The 6,606-nt window shown below is 40.3% G+C and overlaps 1 pseudogene; it reads right to left on the reverse strand.

Annotated features, from left to right (window-relative positions):
* Positions 1–2,846: 2,846 nt before the first annotated feature.
* On the reverse strand, positions 2,847–3,365 carry LOC103253220 (annotated as a pseudogene).
* Between the last annotated feature and the right edge of the window lie 3,241 nt (positions 3,366–6,606).

The raw sequence follows: 6,606 nt of genomic DNA on the forward strand, positions 1-6,606 counted from the left end.
TGATAGCATGCTATCTACAGTAGAACTTATTTCAAAATTGAAATCCATTCTCTTGATCCATGCCACAGCTTTATCACATTTATGGAATGTCCTAAATTATTTGTTGTTATTTTAACTATGTTCATAGCATTTCTATAGGACTAACAACATGCGGGTTGAGAACTAAATGCAAAACAACTCCTTTCACAATAGCCACAAAAAGAATACCTTAGAATTCGTCTAGTCGTAACGTAAAAGATCTTTACAATGAGAACTACAGAACATTACTAAAAAGTATCAAAGATGACACAAGCAAATGCAAGATTATTCTATGCTCATGAATTGGAAGAACAAATATTTTTTAAATGTCTATACTGCCCAAAGCAATGTATAGATTCAACATAATCCTTGTCAAACTACCAGCAATATTTTTCACTGATCTAGAAAATACAATACTTAAATTCACATGAAAGCAAAAAAAGAGCCCAAATAGCCAAAGCAATTGTCAGCAAAAAGAACAAAACTAGCGGCATCACACACCTATACTTTAAACTTTACTACAAGGCTACAGTAATCAAACCAGCATGGAACTGGTACAAAAATAGACCAATGTTACAGGACAGAGAAGTCAGAAATAAGACCACAGGTTTACATTCATCTTATATTTGACAAAGCTGACAAAAACAAACATTGCAAAAGGAAACTGTATTCAGCAAATGGTGCTGGAAAAACTGGCTAACCACATACAGAATGAAATTGAACTCCTAGGTAACCATACACAAAAATTATCTCAAAGTGGATCAATGACTTAAACATAAAACTTCAAACTACAAAAATCTTAGAAGAAACCTAGGGAACACTTTCCTGCATATTAGCCTATGCAATGAATTTATAAACAACTCCTCAAAAGCAAATGCAACAAAAGCTGAAATAGACAGGTGGAACCTTACCAAGTAACAAAGCTTCCACCCAGCAAAATAGCCATCAAGAGATTAAAAAGGCAACAGACAAAAGGAGAGTAAATATTTGCAAACTATGTACCCAACAAAGGCCTAATACTCAAATGAATTGACATTACATAAACAAATAATCCCATCAAAAAGTGGGTAAAAATGACATGAACAGACACTTCTTAAAGGAAGACATATAAGAAGGCAACACACATGAAAAATGTTCAGTTTCACTAATCATCAGAGCGATGCAAATCAAAACTTCCATGACATACCATTTCATATTGGTCAGGATGACTATGATCACAAAGTCAGCAGCAACAACAGATACTGGCAAGGCTACGGAGAAAAGGGAACACTTGTACACTAGAATGTAAGCCAGTTCCACCACTGTGGAACACAGTTTGGAGATGACTCAAAGAACTAAAACTAGAGCTACCATTCAGCCAATCAATTCCACTTCCAGGATTATACCCAATGGAACATGGATGCAGCTAGAGGCTATTCTAAGTGAACCATCACAGAAACAAGAAACTGAAATGCATGTTGTAACGCATAAATGGGTACTAAACCCTGGGCACACACAGGCACAAAGATGAGGTCAATAGACAATGGGAAATGCTAAAGAGGGGAAAGAGGTAGGGGGAATAATGGAAGCCAAACCATCCATTGGTTATTATGATCACCCCTGGGGGGAGCACCTCAGAAACCCAAACCTCCTCTTCATGCAAAATCCAGTACCTCTGGAGCAAATTCTCACATGTACCCATAATTCCAACAATTTTTAAAAAGAGAAACAACAAAATTACCCAGATGTGTGTGCACCGACTTGGAGTGGGAAAGGAAGAGAAGGAGAGAAAGAGAGAGGTAGAAGGAGAGGGAGAGGGAGGAGGAGGGGGGAGAGCGAGAGAGAGACAGAGAGGGAGGGAGAAAGGAAGCGTGTGCACTAGCAAAAAATGCTTTAAAGGGTTAATCCACATAAAGGGTATGCAAATATTATTTGGATTATTCTAGAAAACTTTCTGTAAATTGGAAATTACTTCCAAATAAAACACTTTAAAATGTTAAAATAAGAGAGAGAGAAAGAGAGAAAAGATAACAGCATCAATCTCCCTATACATCTTTATTAGAGCCCTTGAGCATCCAGTCTGACTTCATTCCATTTCTGGAGCACAGGCAGAGTAGATCCAGCATAACTCTTAAAGACCCTGGGATTTCTGGAATGGCAACGAGCATTGGCTTTTACTTAAAGTCACCAGATGTATCAGTCCCTAATACGACAAACTGTCCTTTGAAGCTTTGAAGCCAGGCATTGACGTCTCTCTAGCGATGAAAGTTCTAGATGGCATCTTCTTCCAATAGTAACTTGTTTCATCTACACTGAAATTCTTTTTATTTACTTATTCAGTGCTCAGCCTTCTATTGGGGGTTCTGTCTCCCCTGGGACAAATGTCCACTCTGCCTGTGTCTTTTTGAGCGCAGGTGAGTGTGCTCTGGTGGTTGGATGGGATGGAGGGGAGGGGACCCTGGTGAGCTTGGGCTTATGCGGGGCTGCGCGTGCAGTGGTGCCAATCCCAGGACCTGGGGCCCTTTCTCCCAGGGCAGCCAGGAATGGTCAGGCCACTGCTGAGGTCTGGGCTTCCCTGAGGGGCCTTCGCTTGGTGCCCCTGGGTGCCGCCCTGGCCCATCTCCCCAGAATTTGGTCTTGGAAGGGTCACGGTGGCATACCTGCCTCGAGTCGGCGTGTGTCCCTTGCCTGGGGCCTCTCTTGGTCTGTTCCCTTCCCTGGGAGCCAAGACCCTGGTCCCTCAGGGGCGGGTCCCCCAAGAGGGTCCTGCAGGGTCGTGGCATGGAGCTGGGAGTGTGCGGGGGAGGGAGCGACTGGGACAGGGCCTGGCGTTGGGAGGGCTGGGCAGCCTAGTCATCCTTGTCCTTGATGCCATATTTGAGGAGCGTGTGAACTCCACATAGTTGCAGGTGCCTTTCTTGCCGATGGGAGCCTCGCGGTCCCTCTCTTCCGCCTCCTCGTCCGTGAAGCAGTCGCCCATGGTGGTGAGCAGCTCCCGGAGCTGGTCCTCGTGGGTAAACCCTGAGGCCTCCTCGTCAAAGCAGGCGAAGGCATTGCGGATCACATCCTCTGGGCCAGTGCTGTTCAGCTTCTCCCCAAACATGGGGGGGAACATGGTGAAGTTGACGAACCCTAGGGCTCCACCCATCATGCCCTCCTGGTAATTCGTCCGTGGGGTTCTTCCCCAGCGAGGCAAGCATGTTGTGCAGGTCCTCCTTGTCGGTGAAGCCATCATGGTTGTGGTCGATCTCGCTGAAGGCTTCTTTGAACTCCCGAATCTGGGACTGGTCAAACCTTGCGAAGACATCGGACGTGGCCCGCTGTGGCCCCTTCTTGGTGGTCTTGGCCTTGGCCCGCTTGCTAGACATCTTGGCTTCAGGTGGGCGGGGCTTCCCTGGTGCGGGGAGGGTGATCGCTGGTGCCTAGAGCTGGCGCACTGCTGAATATCTATTATTTAGTGTGGCCACTTTCATCAATGGCCTTAGCTAGATCTTCTGGTGCACTTGCTGCTTTACCTTGCACTTTTATGTTAAGGAGATGGCTTCTTTCCTTAAGCCTCATGATCCAGTCTCTGCAAGTTTCACATTTTTCTTCTGCAACTTCCTCACCTCTCTCAGTCTTCACAGAATTAAAGAGAGCTAGGACCTTGCTTTGTATTATGCTTTGGTTTGGAGGAAGGTTGTGGGTTGGTTAGATCTTCTACTCCAGACCACTCAAACTCTCTCTATATAAGCAGTGAGGCTATTTAATTTTCTTACCATGTATTTGCTGGAATTGCACATTTAATATTCTTAAAGACCTTTTCCTCTGCATTCACCATGTGGTTGTTTCGTTCAAGAGGCTTAGCCCTTGGCCTGCCTTGGCTTTCAACATAACTTCCTCACTAAGTTTAATCATTTCTAGCTTTTGATTTAAAGTGAGAGAAGTGTCACTTTTCACTTGAGCACTTAGGGACTATTGTAGAGTTATTAACTGGACTAATTTTAATACTGTTGTACCTCAGGGAAGAGGAAGGCCCATTTCTGCAATGCTACAACTACATATCTTTACATCAGTCACATATTTTGTTAGTTCCATAAGTTGCTTATTGTTAGCAACTCAATATTTTGAATATGAATTTATTTGAAAATTTCATTTTCCCTGTGCACATCTAATTCATTTATTGAGTAATCTTGATATTTCAAAGAATAAAGTATTATAAATACAAAAGGGAAACACTCACAGCATTATCCCAAAAGATTGTCAGAATACTCCTGCTTCTTAGTGAGTTTAAAAAATAAGCTCTTATCAAGAAAAGGTTTCTGTCTGCCTTGGAGAGCCTAAGGATGACTCCGCCTTGGAGAGGAGCCCGGACAGAGTCACCTTTCTAATGCTGTTTGGAGAATCTGTGATCTCACAGCTTCCCTATTCTTAGGTCTCTGTTATGAAAGATATGAAACCTAGCTCTTGAACCTGCATTTTTAATACTTTAAAAACACATACACACCTAATTCCATATAGCACCAAATTGTTGTTATATCATTTATATGAAAACATTAATTTTCAAGTTGATTTGTTTCAAAAAGATCGTTACATCATTTATATGAAAACACTAATTTTAAAGTTGATTTATTACAAAAAGATTATATATAAAATAAATTAAAATAATGTATTTATTTAATAAATATGTATCTGGACACTTGGTACATCAGTGAAAAGAAAAAGTCCTCACCATTTTTTATCAACATACCAAAGTATATTTTCTAGTGTGTACATGTGGGGAGACTTACATCCTAGGGTTTTGCTTGGTTGATTGATTTTTAAATGTCCTTTGTATTATACAGTCCAAATTTCTCTATTTGTCCTTAAAAGAACCATTTAACCTGACTCCACTCTAGCTATCCAAAATAGATCCCATAATATCATCCAACTCTAGCTCTGAGTTTTCTTTCAGCCTATTCCTTTTCTTGGCAATTTCATATCTTGATCCACAGTGTTTTTTCACCCATCCAGTGCCCCTGTGTGACTCAAATGAAGAATAATAAACCCACCATAAAAGTTTTCTGACTTCTCTAGTCTAAGACAATCATGTTCATCTCCAAATTCCTAATAAATTAGTTTACATTAATATTCCTGAATCTCCTAAAACAGACTGGCAGAAAAGATCATGCTTTTTGTGTCCCCCAAAAGGCATCAGACAAATAAAGCAATTAATGTTGATTATTTTTCATTAATCTTGCTAGCTTTACAGGACTGTAACCACGCTTTTGAAGATATAGTGGCATCTCAATAGTACCTCTCAGCAATTAAGAAATGATTCAATTTTCCATCATCTGATTTCCATGGGGTGAATCTGCATTATATATAACAATACCCCTTAAATGTCACTGTAACATTTTGAGATTTACCTATACATCATTAGAAAACTTTATCAAATTTTATAAAAATAAGGAAATTCTAGATCTGCATTTTAACAAAGGAGTCCCATTTACAGAATTTTAAAACTGTAAGCAGGATTTGCCTTTTATATACTCTTGTGGAATACAAATGAACACAGCATATTCAGTAAATTATTAATAATTACTGGAATACTTTTGACTCAGCAAGTGCACAAATAAATGGTGTAAATGAGGAATAACACACTAGAAAATTATGCTTTGTGGAAATTTTCAACCTAAATTCATTTAGAAAAAGTTTTTTTCACTTTATATGGTAATAACTTAGTTCCAAATGCTATGGTCTAAAAAATCAGATTTTTAATTTCTTGTCATACTCCTTTTGAGGTTCTTAGAGTATGAAGATGATGAGCTATTTTCTTAATACTCTTAGCAGCTATGAAACTCAGAATATTGTCCCCCCACAGAGGCCATGTCCTAATCCCTGTAACCCATGAATATGCTAGCTTACCATATTCAGACATATGATTAAGTTAAAGATCTTGGAAAAATTATCCTGAGTTATGCAGGTAGACCAAATATCATCCCACGGTTCATAAAAGGAGGAGGAAGGAGGGTCAAAGTCAGAGAAGGCCAAGCATCAATGGAAAATGGGAGGCTGTGCTGAGTGGCCACAAGCCATGAAATGTACACAGCTTCTGGAAGCCAGAAAAGGCAGAGAAACGGGTGCTCTCCAAGAACCTCCAAAGAAACAGTTCTGTCAATCACTTTTAGATTTCTCACTATATAATAATAAATCTGTGTGGTGCTAAAATGTGAAATTTGTGGTCATTGTTAATAAATGAAGCAGGAAACCAGCAGAGTAATTTACATTGTCTAGAAGCCATCTGCCTTTCAGATAACTTAGTTTCCTCCTGTGTATGTTCTGATAAACTTTTAGTCTATCATTACTTTTCTTATTTTTCTACTTCATGTCTAAGTACTAAAAACTGCTTTGAAGTTATTATAGTTTCTTGGAAGAAAAATAACCATATGATGTAATATTGCCATTTCATTGGCTCTTAGCAAAACTGTATGCCGTAGTACTCACCAGTGTAGACTTCTCTGCTTTTTGTCCCCGGTCACTACTACGCACTCTTGATTCCATGTCTTGCCCTCTTGCCATGCTACTTTGTTTCTCTGCCACGTTGTGCCTTCTTCTGCAGCACATCACAGATCCAGGTATAAAACCCAC

This window comes from Carlito syrichta, unplaced genomic scaffold, assembly GCF_000164805.1.
Source record: "Carlito syrichta isolate Samal-C Ts95f unplaced genomic scaffold, Tarsius_syrichta-2.0.1 Scaffold212013, whole genome shotgun sequence".
Classification (NCBI taxonomy): Eukaryota; Metazoa; Chordata; class Mammalia; order Primates; family Tarsiidae; genus Carlito; species Carlito syrichta.